This window comes from Euprymna scolopes, chromosome 33 (genome assembly GCF_053919585.1).
Source record: "Euprymna scolopes isolate OS-2025 chromosome 33, ASM5391958v1, whole genome shotgun sequence".
NCBI lineage: Eukaryota > Metazoa > Mollusca > Cephalopoda > Sepiida > Sepiolidae > Euprymna > Euprymna scolopes.
In genome coordinates, this window is record NC_136514.1 from 48789024 (window position 1) to 48807049 (window position 18026).

Below are 18026 nucleotides of genomic sequence, written 5' to 3' on the forward strand. Positions count from 1 at the left end.
TTCTTTAACAAAGATAATATATATATATATATATATGTTTTAAATAGCACACGATAATTTCCACTGGCAAAAACCGGAAGTGGCTTTAAAGAAGTTGCTTCATAATCATCAGGAGCAGCAGCAATTAGACGGACATAAAGTAGACGTACATTTTTAGTACGACCCTCAAATTTGGAGTCTGGAAAAAAGTTCCGAGAGATAAAATCGCTGTCGAGGTCAATGTGTATTTGACTGCACTTCCGGTTTTTTGGCCTTTTTTTTTTCCGCAGACTTACAATGGGTACTTGTGCATTTTGGCCACCACGAGGAATACAAACTTAAAATATATTAAACTGTTTCTTCTTCATTAAATTGATAGATGAAGTATAGTTAATCCCCACCTACCTCATGTTAAATAACACAAAAGTAAACTTTGTGACACAACAGAAAATAAGCTTTTAATTTATAGCTTTAGCAGTATTTGGCGAGTTCCGAGAGATAAAATCGCTGTTGAGGTCAATGTGTATTTGACTTTTTTTTTTGGCCGCAGACTTACGATTGCGCGCATGCGTACTTAAGCAAAAAAAAAAATTTTTACTTGGGTCCACACTCAGTAAAAAGTGCCCACCTTTTTCCATACTTACGGTGTTAAAGAGGGTGTGAGACGCCATTTTGAATTTTCCAATACATCGGTAAACACTGTATGTTTTTCGAGCTGAATAAACATGTTACATTGAATAAAAACACGAAAAATATATCCAGTTTGGTAGAAAAGTAACTTATCTTGCTTTTGATAACATTTATTTGCTATATATTTGTTTTTTGACAACTTTTTTGAATCTATGTGTACAGTAATACAAACCCCAAATCTGTTTATATTGTTTGTTTTTTGTTTTTTTCTCATTTCCAGCGGATTTTTTTTTTTTTTTTTTTTTTGCGCGACGTCAACGGAGTAAGCAAATATCACTAAAATTAAATTAATATCAATGCTTTTTAACGATAAAGAAAAAGACATTAAAATAGGTCAATATTACTGAGTAAACTGAATCATATGATCACTGTTTATATGGATAAAAAGCCGGTGAATTGATATTTGTGTCCCTTTCCTTTTTGGTTTGGGTTGTTTTGGGTTCGAGGTTAATCGCCACCTAGACTCCAATCCTGCCAATGTAAATCCCCCTTCTCTATAAAATATGCAGGAGTTATATCCCATAGCACATAGGTAAATCGGCATGCATGAAGTTAGAATTTGCCGGAAGTAGACGGTGATAGACAACTCCTCGTCTCCTTATGAAAAAAGTTCCGAGATTTTTTTTTTTTTTTTGTTATATAATTACATTTAGGTTATTTTTATTTATTTATTTTTTATTTTTTTCAAATAAATATGTTTATTTTCACACAATTTTTTAAGATGTTTAAATATTATAAAAAGGTTGCGAATATTCTTATTTATTATATTTAAATACTATTAATTTACCAGATCATGAACCTCATCATCAGATTTTTTGGTGAACTTTTGACACCCCTAACACGAAGCTGCGAATAAAATATTAAAAAAAAAATCTCGTAATTTCTCTTTTAAAAGTGGGTTGTTTATTTTCTTTAATAGTTTATTTTGGAAGTATAATCCATAAAGTTGTATAAAAAGTAATAGAAATATTTTTTATTAAAAAAAAATTTTTTTTGCGTAATGAAATCAATTGAATTTGTGCCAGTTGGCACAGTTTAATATTCAAAATTTAAAATCGCTAAATACAATTTAGGCGCGCAGTGCAATTGATTGTTTCGGCGCGTTAAAAAAATGAAAAATGACACCCACGCAAATTCCGGCGTGACCTTTATATACCAAAGGTGCGTACGTAGTTGAAAGCACCCCATGTGATGTCTTCCGTCCAATGGAATTCCTCCTAGGACACATTTTAAAACTGATTTTTTAGAGCTCGTTTGGAGCCGATCAAATTGAATATAAACATGCACAAACACAAAATCTATCTCTTTAGTCTCTTAGCCTTTCGAGCATTCTTTCGTCTCTTTAAACTCTTCCGACTCATTCAACGCTATCTCATTAGGACTTACCACACGTGCAAACATCAATTATTTCATTTCCACTGCTCCGCGCATTAATACTCTCTTTTAACAGACGAACATTAATATTGTCTATGTTACATATTTGAACATTCAAAGAACACAAAAAAGAGACTCTCCACCTTTCATATGAACTCAAAAAAAAGAACTCTGAAATATTGAGAACTATGTTTTAACTTGTTATTATTTGTTATTTCTATTCCGGAAATAAACCTCCGTTTGTGTTGCGCATAAGATTTCTTATTTTTATTTTTATTATTTGTGGAGGAAGTCAGTTCCCAAAAAAAGGCCAGGCGACCCCCACAAATTTTACGAGTTAAATATTTTTCAATTATTAAACTTTAAAAATCTATCAAAACTTTTCTGTTGATTCAGTTTTTACGATATTTTCAGGGACAATGTGAAATTTTATGCTCTTTCCAATAAACCGAATATAATATTTTAGATAAACGTTTTTTTTTTTTTTAATTCACGCCCCCTCCATTTTGAAATGGCTATTAAAAAGTAAATAATTAATTTACTCGCTAAAGTTTTATATATCACAAATTGAAGATAAAAGATTAATAAATAGCATATTCAAATTTAAAACAAAAAAGAGGTCTGTTTTTTTTTTAGAAATTTACCTGTAAAGTCCGAAGTTTAAAACCTTTTTTTTTGTGTGTTTTTTTTTTTTATGAAACCTTGGTCCTTGCTCCTTTAATTGAAAAAAAAAAAATTAGGGTTTGAATTACATTTTTTTATTTACATAGGCGTCACCACTTATCAAGGCCGATAGGCCACTCAAGGATAAGGTTTAAAGAGTGTACAGTAGTCAAAAGGACAATATAGTAATCGATAGTAATGGAAGTTTGGTAAATTTGTTAACTTAAGTGGAACGGCTCATCAGAAACTTGTTCACGTTGGACTTGAAGACAACCATATTATAGCAGGAAAACGGAAGACAATTCCACAGGCGTGCAGTTCTAAGAAAGGAGCTTTGATCATGGAATCTATGTTTAGGTTAAGGCACAGATAAAGAGTGGGGGGGGGAATTATTGATAGTGTTTTCAGCTAGACGAGTGTTTCTTGTGAAAGTTTGGCGAGGGGGGGGACCATAGATTGAAGCTCAGTCGAACACTTTCCATGAAAATAACGATAAAGCAGAGACAAACTCGCAACATCTCTTCTGTGAGATAGAGGTTACAGCGAAGAGAAAAGGACATCTCCCACCAGGCCACAAAGTCTATTTTGAACCCTATCAAGGCAGGACAAGTCTTTTCTAGCAGCTCCTGCCCATATGTGGCAACAGTATTCCATCCTAGGACATATCTGGCTTTTATATAGATAGAGAATTGCATCAGCAGTGAGATATCTACTGGATCAATAGAAGGATACGACCATTTTTCCAACGGCCTTGGCAACAGATTTGATGTATGTATTCCATTTAAGATCAGGAGTAAAGGTCAAGCCCAGAAGCCTGTCAAAACTTGAGGCCTCCCCAAGACAAGAGCCATTCATTTTAATTGATGCCAGATGGGGATCAGAACGTTGATGATGTAAAGATAGAAGCTTGGTTTTAGATGCATTAAAAGTAACCAGCCACTCCTTTCCCCATTGTACAACGTGATCAAGATCAGAGGAGAGAGAATCAGAGAGAACTTGGTCGTTTACTGCCTTAGATGTGCTACCATAGATGGTAGTGTCGTCAGCATAAATGTCTACGAATGATGTAAGGATGTGATTTGGAAGATCATTAATGTAGATCAGTGTTATATCGTAGATTATTATGAATAACAAGTCATTACTGGGGTTGTACAGAAAGGGTTTATTTAGGTAAAAAGGTACACACATTTCTAAGCGTTCATTGACAGCTTAGTACTAAATTCTGTCTCCCACGTGAGGAGAGTTTGCTTGTCTTTTTATAGACGTAACAGTCCATTCATTTGAGGGGTGTTGGATCAGTCCATTATATCACCTTCCTCCCAAGCTAAATTCTTCCCTAGAATTTCACTTCACCATTTTTTTCTTTTTTGACTTTGTCCAAAAAATTCAGTTCTTTTTCTTTTTCTTTCACTTCTCCTTAAAATTTGCGTTTGCGAATTTTTGGATTTTGGAGAGTGACTTGTATTTTCAGTTACTGGTGCTTCCTTTTTTGGAGGCTCTATGTGAAAAATGTCATACAGTACTTCCATCGGTACTTCATTGTTTTTAACTATTTCAATATATCGGGGTCTGAGTTGGTTTATATGTTTTTTGTGGGAAAATGTCTGACCTTTTATAATGTAGACCATTCTTCCAATTCTTTTTGAGATTATGCCTTCTTCCCAAAAACTCTTCCCTGCCTGATAATTGTTGAAAAAAACTTTATCCCCGTCCTTGTATATCTTGTATCGTCCATTATCTTTTACACTTTTTTTTACTCGGAATTAACCGGTCGAACACAGAGCGCACTTTTCTGGCAAACATTATTTCCGCTGGTGATAAATTTGCATTTGTATTCGGATTAGGCGTTATCCTGTATACTGCTAAAAATTTCTGAAGACTTTTTTCTTCCGTGTCGATGTTATCGTTCTTTTTTAACACTCGTTTAAAAGTATCGACAAATCTTTCAGCTTGTCCGTTAGATCGAGGGCTATAAGTTGGTGTTGTGACATGCTCTATGGCCATTGACTCACAGTAGATCTTAAATTCTTGACCTTTGAACATGGTGCCATTATCACTAACAATTGTTTTTGGTACGCCAAAACGCCCAAATATCTCGTCCAACGCCTTTGTGTTTGCCGCTGTAGGATGTTTGAATTTAAAAATTTCTGGCCATTTCGACATGCTATCTACTATTACCAGGTAATAATATCCTTTTAGAGGTCCTGCGTAATCTATATGGATCCGCGTCCATGGTATATCTGTTTTAGGCCAAGGTTGCGTCTTAATGGGCGGCGCTTTTGCTGCTAGTTGGCAACCCTTACATAATTTTATCATTTTTTCTATGTCCTGATCCATTCCAGGCCAGTACGTATATGCTCTCATTAGTGCTTTTATTCTGGAGATTCCAGGATGTCCCATGTGGAATTCTTTTAAAATTCTCTTTTGTAATACTTGAGGTATTACCACTCTATCTGCGTACATTAGAGTTTCATCGCACTTTGAAAATGGAAAAACGGTTAATCCTTTCCTCTTTTCTTTTTGTCCCACTTGTTTTTTTATCTTGTTAATGTATTCATCTGTTCTTGCTGCTTTCTTTATTTCCTCAAGTGTTACTGGAAGTTCCTTAACAGTATTTATTAATATATCTGTTAGTTCATTTTCTTCTTTTAGTGCAGCTATAACAGTTTCTTCAAGTAATTCAGTTTTATTTGGGATCAACCTGGACAACCCATCTGCGTGTGCAATTTTGCTGGATGCTAGGTGTTTCATTTTAAAATTGTAGTTTAACAGAATCATGCTCCATCTTTGTAACCTATTAGCCGTATGAGTAGGAACTCCTTTTTTGGAACCAAAAATAGATAACAAAGGTTTGTGGTCCGTTTCCAATATAAAAAATCTTCCATGGATGAACCTATGAAATTTCCTCATGGCGTATACAATTGCCAGACCTTCTTTTTCTATCTGACTATAATTTTTTTCTGCGGGTAGCAAAACCCTTGAGGCATGAATAATTGGTTTAGTCGATCCATCTTTGAGTCTGTGTAGTAGCACAGCACCTAAACCGTATTCGCTCGCATCTGCTGCTACAATTAATTCTTTTTTCGGATCGTAGTGAGCTAGTGCTAAATCCGATAACAGACATTTTTTAATCTTTAGGAATGCTTCATCACATTCTTTTGTCCAGAGCCATTTTTTATTCTTTTTCAATAATTCGTTTAAAGGTGCTCTTAGTTCATGCATCTTTGGGATATAAGAATTATAATAATTTGCTAGTCCCAAAAATGACTGTAGCTGCACTATATTTTCTGGTCTAGGCATGTTTTTGATTGCTTCAGTCCTATTAGGATTAGGTTTTTTACCATTTCGATCAATCACTTGTCCCAAATATTCAATTTTGTCCATCCCAAAATTACATTTTTCGAGAGCCACTTTCAATCCATAGTTTGATATTCTCTCGAATACTTTGCCAATGTGGATTTTATGCTCTTCCACATTTTTACTTCTTATAAGGATGTCATCTAGATAAGCCATAGCAAAATCCAAACCTGCTAGAATTGTATCCATAATTTGCTGGAACAAATTTGGGGCTACTTTTAAACCAAAAGGCAAACGTTTTAGTGAAAATAGTCCTTTATGGGTATTTAATGTCAGGTACTTAGCACAATCTTCCTGGACTTTTACTTGCCAATACGCTTCAGACAAATCAATTTTTGTAAAAATTTTTCCTCCGTTTAACTTCGAAAAAATTTCCTCTGGGGTAGGAAGCGGGTAGTTATGCTCCTTGAGACAATCATTTAGACCTGTTGAAAAGTCCGCGCATACCCTGATTTTATTATTTTTCTTCTTAACGTAAACCGTGGGTGAAGCCCATTCAGAGTAATCCACTTTTTCTATTGCTCCAATATCTTGAAGTATCTTTAATTCTTTCTCTATAGTTTCTAATGCTGAATATGAAACCTTTCTTTTGGGTTTGAAAACTGGTTTAGCTTCGTCCTTTAGTTCAAATTTCACCTCCGTTTTCGTGTAGCAACCCAAACCTTCAGAGAATACCTCTTTAAAGTCTTTTTTTTAATTCGTCAATAAACTTTCCTGGTAGTTTAGACTTTTCTAAACCCGCCAGACTTACTTTATTGCAAAATGAGCTTATGGGTTTTCCCCATAAATTAAAAAGAATCATTAAGTCTATACCGAACAAATTAGAATTTTTCCCCGGTACGACATAACTTGGTTTTCACAGCATTCTCCTTTAGAGACACATTGGTAAAAAATTCACCCTTAAATTTTAGTTTATTTCCAGACACACTTCTGGCAACTTTTTTTGTATTTTGTAACTTTGGAAACCCAATTTTCTTCCAAGTTACTTCGTCAATTATACTTATGTCGCTTCTCGTATCTAGAAGACAGTTCACATTACAGCCATTAATTTTAATTTTAATATATTTTCTTTTATCACACCTAGACTCATTTTTAGAACTAATGGTCTTTATTTCTGCTTTTCGGTATTTTCCTTTCCTGCATACCGTTGATTTATGGCCTTTTTTTATTACATTTGTTACATATTTTGTATTTAAAGTAACAATCTTTAGTGAAGTGGTTTTTTCCCCCACATGTCTTACAGGATTTTTCGTGTGCACATTTCATCACCCTTTGCATTTTTTTTTCTTCAAAATTTTTTCCTTCGATGCTTGTATTGTCCTGCTTTAAATTTAACAGTTTCTGACACTCTTCCGTAACTTTTTGTAACGTTATTTCTGTGTCTTGGTTCATAATGGATAATATCCTTGAACGAATATCCTTATCTTTAGAGGCTGTTAAACCTTGCACAAAGATTAGACTTTTAACCATATCCTCTTTGAGGTCTTTTAATTTAAAGGATTCACACTGAGCATTCACTTTCCCTACATAAGTAATAAAATCTTCGTCCTCCTGCTTCGTGATATTTAAACATTTATAACGTGTATAGAATAGACTATCTCGTTCACTGAAAATGTTTGACAATATTTTTATTGTTTCACTAAAAGAAATCTCTTCAGGTTTCTTTGGCAGGATAAAATTCGTATACTTTGTATTTTCCTGAGATCCAAGTTTTTGAAGAAGAAGGATAATCTTCTCTTCGTCTGTCCAAGACTGACATCTCTTAGCAAAAATATTTTCGTATCTCCGAAAATATGCCGGAAAAGTTAACCCATTTGTCGGCTCGTATACAAATTCGGATAAAGAATTTGCTATTCCTTCAGGAGTGAAACGACAGTCTTTCTGCTGCGTTAAAATACTCTGTAGTATTTCGCTTTGCTTCAACTGCTGCTTCTGAAGTAATTCCATTTGTTTTTGTTGAGCAAACAATGCCGATTGCATAGTTCTAGCGAATTCCGCTAATTGCTCCATGTTAAAAAAAAAAATTCTTTTTTTCTTTTTTTTCTTTTTTCACAAAACCACACAATTAAACAAAAGATTAACTCATATGTCCTATAAATTCAATGAATTAAAAGCACAATGTCCTTCCGAAGAGAAGAAAAAAAAAAAAACACTTCCAGCCGAATAAAACTTGAAATGGACACTCCTTTTTTTTTTTTAATATTCTTTTCAAAAAAAATGTTCGTTTCAAAATGTCAATTTCTTTTTTTTTTTAGGAACGTAACCGACTGAAACACTTACTTTTTAAATGTTGGCTCTGTCGAAGTTTTTCTCTTTTCTTCTTCCTTCTTTGGATTTCTTTGGTTTTATGCTCGTTAATCTTCTTGTGTGCTTATTCCTTCGCTTTGTTTTTTAGTGAGTTTCGTTCGAATTCTTCGTCGCCAGTTATTATATCGTAGATTATTATGAATAACAAGTCATTACTGGGGTTGTACAGAAAGGGTTTATTTAGGTAAAAAGGTACACACATTTCTAAGCATTCATTGACAGCTTAGTACTAAATTCTGTCTCCCACGTGAGGAGAGTTTGCTTGTCTTTTTATAGACGTAACAGTCCATTCATTTGAGGGGTGTTGGATCAGTCCATTATATCAATCAGGAAAAGAGTTGGGCCCAGGATGGACCCCTGAGGGACTCCAGCATTAATACTGTGAGCTTCTGATTTTTGCCCATCAACTACTACTCTTATGAACCTATCAGAGAGAAATGATTTAATAATTGAGAAGACATTTCCAGATATACCATAGCTGGAGATCTTGTGAAGTAAACCTTTATGCCATACCCTATCAAAGGCCTTTGATATGTCAAGAGCAATTGCCCTAGAAAGGTTGCCTCTGTCGAGAGATTCGCTAATCCTATGAGATATAACTGTAAGCACATCTGCTGTAACTCTAGCAGAACGGAAACCATATTGTGTGTCACTAAGAAGGTTATTTTTGCTGAGATGGTTGATTATTTCTCTATTTAACACAGATTCCGACAACTTACTCATGATGTACAGGAGACTTATTGGCCTGTACTGAGAAGGGGATGAGCGATCACCTGAATTCTTAAATACAGAGCATACTGATGAGATTTTCCAGGAGGATGGAAAGCAATCTCCTTAAGACAAGGTTTAAACAGTTTTGTAAGTATGGGTGCTAGTTCTGGTTGAAGTTTTTTGAGTACTATAATTGTAATACCGTCAGTTGCTTTACTGGAATCAAGGTTTTTGATTAGCTTGGCAACATCCCGTACAGATATTTGTATATCACATAGCGTGTTTTCTGATACAGGAGGAAATATTGGGGGTTGGCAGCCTTGATCACAAAGGGTAGAATTAGCTGCAAAGTTCTTGGCAAAGAGTTTGGCTTTGTCTGATGCTGACAAGATTAACTCAGGTCCATTGATGATAGTTGGGATAGAGCACACGCTTCTGTTCAAGATTCTGTTTGCTATTTGCCAAAGCTGGTGGGAACCAAGCCGCTGCTCAGCTACTTTGGACTTGATAGACTGAGCATATAACTCTCTTGCATTCTTTATTACTTTCTTACAATGGTTGCTGGCAGTCCTAAAAACGGCTTTAGTTTCCATACATCTATTACGTTGGAAGCAGTGGAAAAAGTGATTTCTGTGCGCAATAGCAGTAGCACATTCTGGAGAAAACCATGGCTGGCTGTTAGGTTTTTGCCGGAACTTTTTTGAGGGTATGAAATGGTCTATACCTACAATTAATCATTCCGTCAGGTCTGATACTATAGACGACACATCCTTTTTAAACATGGAACGCAGAGGAAGATCCGATATAAATGTACGGAAACTATCTCAGTCAGCCATAGTATATCGATATACTGTGTGATGGAGAGGTACATCTGAGGACTTATTACATTTCATTTTTATCTTAATTGATACAACTGAGTAGTCGGAAGATCCAAGAGGAGACAGAACGGAAACTGAACATAGTTCAGGGCAAGTTGTGAGAAAAAGGTCTAGGAGATTCGCATACTGGCCGTCATTGTCGGGCACACGGGTGGGTTTGTGAACAATCTGAGTGAGGTCATAAGCAATGGAGAAATCATGACAGAACCTCCCCTCATCATCGGTCTTGTTTGAGTGGGTCAACCATTCCACATTATGAACATTGAAGTCTCCACATACGTGAATGTTAGCTGAAGGATATGCTTATAGAACTTGGTCAATTTTCTCAGATATGCTTTTAAAGATAGTAACTCTGCTGTTATGGGGGCGATAGAGAGTAAATATAAATGCAGTAGTGTGAGCTAGTGCAATCCGGAAGCACATATAGGGTAAGTTAGGATCTTCTCTGGAAATGTCCCTACCACATGGAAAGCCATCTTTAATATAGGCACATATTCCATGCCCATGGCGATCTTGAGGGTCAGATTTGAAAGTTAAGTTAGAGTATCCTTTAATTACAAACTCATTTAGGGAAATAGTCTGTCCAATTCCGGTTTCGCTTAAAAATAAAAGGTCTGGTTTAGTCTCCTGTAATTGGGCTTCAACCTCTGGAAGGTTAGAACGTAGACCCCTGATGTTGGAGAACGAAACATGGTAGTGGGGGTCTACGTTGGAAGTTTCAGATCCGGGTTTAATCGTGTATTTTTTCTTGAAACGTATCATTTTGGAATTTTGGAATTTGTGAACTAGGTCGTCAGACTTGCTTAGAGCAGGACAGAAAGGGGAAACTAAGAGAGAAAAGTAACAAAGAATTTTTTTTTGTAGCACATGATAAGGTAAAGCCGTAACAATTACCCACTAGTATGGCATCGAGAGGCCCCACCAGAAGCTACTGCATGGTCCAGAATCCATTCACCAAATGGCAATACAGCAGCCCCAGTACTTTGTACCTGCTGATAGGACAGCCTCCTTAGTGGTTAATCCAAGGTTCGAGTCCCTGACTATCAGGCGGATAACGTCAGCCCAGATAAAACGTTTACCTTCAGCACCCTTACTAGTGACATGGCTACAAGGATAGACATAGAAACAGAAAATTTCCGCCATCTCTATCGACTGTTCACACAAAATTCGGCCAACCTAGAATACAGCTTTTTCTTCTCCCTTTGTCAAAAAAATCACTCATTAAAAAAAATAACAAATAAAGAGAAGCGAGAATAACAGGAGCTGCTGACAACGCTTCCACACAATGTTCTCTACTCTCCTTAAAAAAATCTATTAAGTATTGTACTTAATAAAAGTCCAATTGGCTGTTTTTTAAAGGGAAAGTATGGTGATAGATTCACCTCTCACGAATTAACAATGAATACAATTTCCTAATCTGTTCATGCAATCAACTTGGTAGATATAATAAACATTTATGACGAGAAAACGCTATCATTAAATAAAACAATCAGGAAATAAAAATATAAATTAAGTACTGAAATAGAATGTAGTTATTAATATTTGAAATTAAACATAAAAATTAAAATACACTTATCTCGAACACGCTTCGTCTCCAGAGTGCCAACTGATTTGAAAAGAGTTTTAGCTTTAACAATATCAGCGTTCCAAAAAACTTTTTTATTTATTTATTTTTTAATTAACCGTTAAAACAAAAACGTGATTGCTTTCTGAATTTTTGCTAGTGACGTTTTTCGAGTAGTTATAAGCTTGGAAAGACAGGAGGTCGAATTATTCAATATTTTTTCACGCATTCGTACGGTCAGTTTCTGACACACCTACCTCAGCAGGCTTCACTTCTTGACCTATTTCTCACCACAGTACCTGAGGATTGTGTGACTGATGCCCACATTCCACTTGGAAACGCAGACCACCTCGTGGTATCAGTTGACATCACATTTAAATCCCAACCTCGAGGTGAGGAACCTATAGAATAAAAGACAATGAAATGGACACATACATTAACTCCATTGCCAAGGCTGCTGGGAAAATAGTGGGATCTTTCTATCGATCCAGTAGATATCTCACTGCTGATGCATTTCTCTATCTATATAAGAGCCAGGTACGTCCAAGGACGGAGTACTGTTGCCACATCTGGGCAGGAGCTGCTAGAAAGGGCTTATCCTGCCTTGGTAGAGTTTAAAATAGAGTTTGTAGCCTCATAGGGGATGTCATTTTCTCTTCCCTGCAACCTCTTTCTCACAGAAGAGATGTTGCAAGTTTATCTCTGCTTTATCATTATTTTCATGGCAAGTGCTCGACTGAGCTCCAATCTATGGTCCCCTTTCACCAAGCTTTCGCAAGAAACACCCATCTAGCAGAAAGCACTATCAATAATTCCCCCCCTAAACCTAAACGTAGATTCCATGAACAAAGCTTCTTTCTTAGAACTGCACGCCTATGGAATTGTCTTCCGTTTTCCTGCTTTCCAGCTGACTACAATATGGTTGTCTTCAAGTCTAATGTAAACAAATTTTTGATGAGCCGTTCCATATAAGTTAACAAATTTACTGAATTTTCATTACTATCGATTATATATTGTCCAATTGTCTACTGTACACTCTTTAACCCTTATTCTCGAGTGGCCTCTTGGCCTTGATAAGTGGTGATGCTTTTGTAAAAAAAAAAGGGAGTTTGATTCCATATTCAAAAGCAACTTTATTTGTAATCTTCGTTAGTAGCGTGTACTCGAGAAGAACGGGTTACTAGGTGAAAGTGTTCTTGTGTAGAGATAGATTTAATATATTGTCAGTTTGTTGAGGAGAGAACATGTGCATCATGCTGCCAGCAGTCATCGGAACGAAGGAGGCCAGTTAAAGGAGAAAGAAAGAGCAAGGTCTTCAGTGTATTTAAGTGTTGTAGTGGGTGTGTGTGTGTGTGTGTGTGTGTGTGTGTCGGTGTATCGACAAGAATAGTTCTGTAGCATGATAAAGAATGTTCGTTTGAGTACCACATGTGGAAACAAATAGGAGGTAGAAGGTCGCCATGTTAGATTGCTGTTACTCACATTCAGCCTGGGGCCAAAGGCCCAGGTGAATCTGCTGCCCGGAATGGTCAGGAGGAAAGAGGAGGAAGATTTGTGATTTCGCCTTTTATGTACTCAGTCATGTGATAGAGAGCTAGCTTGTGATTGGACAAGCCAGTGAGAAAATGGATTTCAAATCTCAAGCCGGAAGAATTAGCTCCTGCCTGTGATTGTAGCAAGTTTCAGCTGCTACAAACCATTGCTCAAAACAACAAGGAACTATAAAAGGGCTGACTGGGAAGCCATTAGAGAACATGTCCGAGATGCCCCATGGACCGATATTTTCTCTCTTCCTGTTGAACAGTGTGCCAATGAGACAACAAAAGTATTATAGCAACCTCACTCAGATTGTGCAGCTGTCATTGTACAAAGGCAGCATGCGTTCCGCCAGTTTGTACGTCATAAGTCAAATACAAATAGGCAAAAATTTGTAGATGCTAGAATCATTGTAAGAGAGAAATAGCGACAGCCAAAAGAAAGCATGCTGAAATAATCAGGGAACGCATTGAATTGCAAAAGATAGAAACTCGTGATTTCTGGAAAATCTATAATAGTGTAGTGAATAAAGGGCAAATAGTAATTCCCCCACTGAGCAACAACCAGAAGGTTGCATGCACGGCATTGGAGAAAGCGGAACTGCTTGCCCGGCAATTTGTCTCCAACTCCACTTTAGAGCCAACAAAATTCCATATGTGGACTGAAACCACATTAGATGATCACCCCTTCTCATGTCCACGATATCATAAAAAACTTAGAAACCCCAAAGGTTTATGGGCCTAATCTCATCCCTGCTATACTAATTAAGAAATGTTCAGCCGAACTAACCCCCATACTTTCCAAGTTCTACAATAAATGCCTTGCTAAATCTTGCTTCCCTAATAGCTGGAAGATGGCCTCTGTGGTACCAGTGTACAAGAATTCTGGTGAAAGAACAGACCCTCTCAATTATCACCCCATTAGTCTCCTCCCACTTTTCACTAAAATCTTTGAGACCTTAATTAATCAAGCACTAGTTCACCACCACACAAAAGCAAATCTTCTCTCTGACAAACAGTATGGATTCAGGCAATGTCGTTCTACTGCAGATATTTTAACAGTCATCTCTGAACGCATTTACCATGTACTGGATAAGCTGTAGCCCTTGACATATCCAAGGCCTTTGACAAAGTCTGGCATAAAGGGCTGCTAATTAAAATTAAATTGTACAATATAACTGGACGTATATTAAATATAATTAGATCCTTCTTAGACAGCAGAAGCATACAGGTTCTCATTGACGGACGTATATCCAAGCAGCATAACATTAATGTGGAAGTGCCTCAGGTATCGATCTTGGGACCATTATTATTCCTGATATTTATAAACGACCTCCTTGATAATATTGTGTCCGAGATGGGTATATTTGCTGATGATACAACGCTCTATACTATGCATGAGGGAAGAACAGATGTATATAAATCTAAGACAGTGGCAGAATCATTAGAAAATGACCTCCAAACTATAGTGGAATGGGGCCGCAAATGGATGATAATATTTAATGCTAGTAAAACTAATCTGCTTCCCAAAGGGAGTGCAACCTTGAAGTTGGCTGGGAAGCTTGCGTGCCTTTATGACCTAAAAAGAGCTAAGCTGGCGGGAAATTCATCTCCTGGCAGGGCCACCCATGCCGGACAGGTCAACAGGTAGAGGCCAGACTAAGAGCACTCCACCTACCTTCTGGCAAAGTTTGGGCGTGGAGCCAGCACCCTCACCCTGGAAAAAGGAACTTGCTACAAAAGCACCTACAACAAAAACCCAAGAAACTTTGGTTCTGGGAGAGAAAGGTTCTGCACCTACAGAAAGAATGACGTGCTGTGGTCAAAGCCAAAAGGACGCTTCAGTGCCGAAAACCCTCTTATCGACCAGGACAACCACCACCATTGCTACATGGAACGTCAAAACCATGTATGAAGCAAGGAAGGTAGCACAAGTGTCAGCTGAGATGTGCCGATACAACATTGCCCTGCTAGGATTGAGTGAGATGAAGTGGCTGCAAGCTGGACAAACAAGGCTGGCTACTGGTGAACTCTTGCTGTACTCAAGACATGAAGAAGAAAATGCAGCACACACGAAAGGCGTAGCAATCATGCTTTCAAGAACAGCACAGAAATCTTTGACGGGGTGGGAAGCACATGGATCAAGGATAATAACAGCATCCTTCATGACCGTGAAGAATAACATCAAGATGAATGTGATCCAATGCTACGCACCCACCAATGATCATGCCGATGAAGACAAAGACTATTTCTACAACAGACTACAGACAGTCTTAGACAAGTTTAAAGACAAAGACGTCAATATCCTGCAGAGGTGGAATCAGACAATAGAGACTACGAGGAAGTGATGAGACAACATGTTCTCGGAGAAATGAACGAAAATGGAGAGAAATTTGCTGACCTCTGTGGACTGAATGACCTTGTCATCGGAAGCAGCATCTTTGCCCACAAAAGGATACACAAGGCCACCTGGGTATCGCCTGACCATGTAACAGAGAACCAGATAGACCATCTCTGTATCAGCAAGAAGTTTAGACGGTCTCTTCAAGATGTACGAGTGAGAAGGGGAGCAGACGCGGCATCAGACCACTATCTTCTGAATGCGAGACTCAAACTGAGACTAAGGGGAACCGTCCGGCAGGCAGAAGGTAGGACGAAGTACAACATCAACCTACTGAAAGATCAGATGACTCGGGAAGCCTTCATTGTGAGCCTGAGTAACAGATTCCAAGTACGGCAGGAACTTACCACCAAAGACACCAATGCCCACGACCTTTGGAAAGGAATAAAAGACATCCTTAGGGAAACATGCCAAAGAAGAACCAACACAAAGACTGGATCTCTACGAACACCTTACAGAAGGTTCAAGCCAGAAGACTCAAGAAAAAGGCAGTCAATGAGAGCCGTACAAGGGGCAGCAAAATGACAGCCCAAGCAGAATATACAAGAGCCCACAAGGAAGTGAGGGAAAGCGTAAAGAAAGACAAGAGAAACTATATAGACAGCTTGGCAGAAGAAGCAGAAGAAGTAGCCTACCATGGCAACATGAAAGGCCTGTACATGATAACTAAAAAGCTGGCAGGTAAGTATAACAGACCAGAGCGACCGGTTAAAGACAAGCAAGGACAAACCATCACAAACTCTGAAAAAAACTTGAGAGATGGGCGGAACATTTCAAGGAACTTCTCAACAGACCAGCTCCCGAGAACCCTCCAGACATTACTGAAGCAAACACTGATATTGAAATAGACTATGATCCACCAACAAAAGAAGAGATCACCCGCGCCATCAAGAAGATGAAAAATGGCAAGGCAGCCAGATGGAATTCCAGCAGAAGCTCTCAAGGCAGATGTAGAAACAACAGCTGGCATACTACTGCCGCTTTTTGAGAAGATCTGGGACCAGGAAGAGGTACTGACAGATTGGAAGGACGGACACATAATAAAGCTGCCCAAGAAGGGAGATCTTAGGAATTGTGAGAACTATAGAGGCATCACTCTTTTGTCAGTACCAGGGAAAGTGTTCAACTGGATTCTGTTGGAGAGGATGAGAGATGCAGTGGATGTTAGGCTCAGGGACAACCAGGCAGGCTTCAGACCAGATCGCCACGCTGCGCATCATAGTTGAACAGTCCCTGGAATGAAATTCCTTGTTGTACATCAACTTCGTGGACTTCCTCAAGGCTTTTGACAGCATACACTGCAACACCTTGTAGCAACTCCTCCAACACTATGGGATCCCAGAAAAGCTGACGAAAATTATCAGGGAGTCATACAAGGGAATGGCTTATCAGGTTATACACAGGGGACAGCTGACACGGCGTTTCAACATAAAGACTGGCGTACGACAGGGATGCCTTCTATCGCCGTTCTTGTTTCTCCTAGCTATTGACTGAGACGGACAACGGATGGACAGAGGGATGGCATTCAGTGGACCCTCTGGACTCAGCTGGATGACCTTGACTTTGCCAATTATCTCGCTCTGCTCTCCCACAAGCAACAACAAATGCAGAGCAAGACCTCTAGACTGGCCATCCACGCTTCTCAAGTTGGCCTCCACATACACCCTAACAAGACCAAGATCCTGAAAATCAACGCATTCAGCAAAAAAGCAGTGGAGTTGGGCAACAAAAACTTAGAAGAGGTTGAAACCTTCACATACCTTGGGAGTGTGATCAACCAGCAGGGAGGAACAGATACAGATGTAAAGACCTGTATTTGAAAAGCAAGAGCATCTTTCATAGCCCTCAAGACCATCTGGCGATCCAACTTCATCACTTCTCGCACAAAAATCCGACTGTTCAATTCCAACATCAAATCAGTACTACTGTATGGAGCAGAAACGTAGAGAACAACAAAGACCACCATTGGAAGAGTGCAGGCTTTCATAACCTCATGCCTTCGAAGAATGCTACGGATCCACTGGCCAACTACCATCAGTAATGCAGATTTCTGGGAGAGAACTAACCAAGTACCAGCAGAAGAAGAGATCAGAAGAAGGAGATGGCGATGGATCGGACACACCCTGAGGAAACAACAAACAAATATCACACGCCAGGCCCTGACCTGGAACCCTCAGGGAAAGAGGAAAAGTGGCCAGTCAAAAAACACCTAGAGACGAAACCTGGAGGCAGACGCTAAGCTGACCGGCTACTCCTGTAGGGAGTTGGAGCAAATCAGCCAGGACCGTGGATGTTGGCGGGCAGTTGTGGATGGCCTATGCCCCACCAGGGGCTCAAGGCTTAAGTAAGTAAGTAAAACTAATCTGCTCTTCTTTAACAATTACATGATACCTCTCCAACTGCCTATATTCATAACAAATAGCACTCTACCTGAGAATTCTACCTTCAAACTCCTCGGCCTAACATTTGCAATATGAACTGGAACAAATACATTGAGGACATTGCAAAGGCTGCTGCAAATATGCTATTAAAACAGTTGGGTCATCCTTTGTTGCATTTATATTTCA

General features: G+C 38.3%; 1 pseudogene; it reads left to right on the forward strand.

The window, feature by feature from the left end:
• Nucleotides 1-14686: 14686 nt before the first annotated feature.
• LOC145258044 (uncharacterized) lies at nucleotides 14687-17807 on the forward strand (annotated as a pseudogene).
• Nucleotides 17808-18026: the final 219 nt, after the last annotated feature.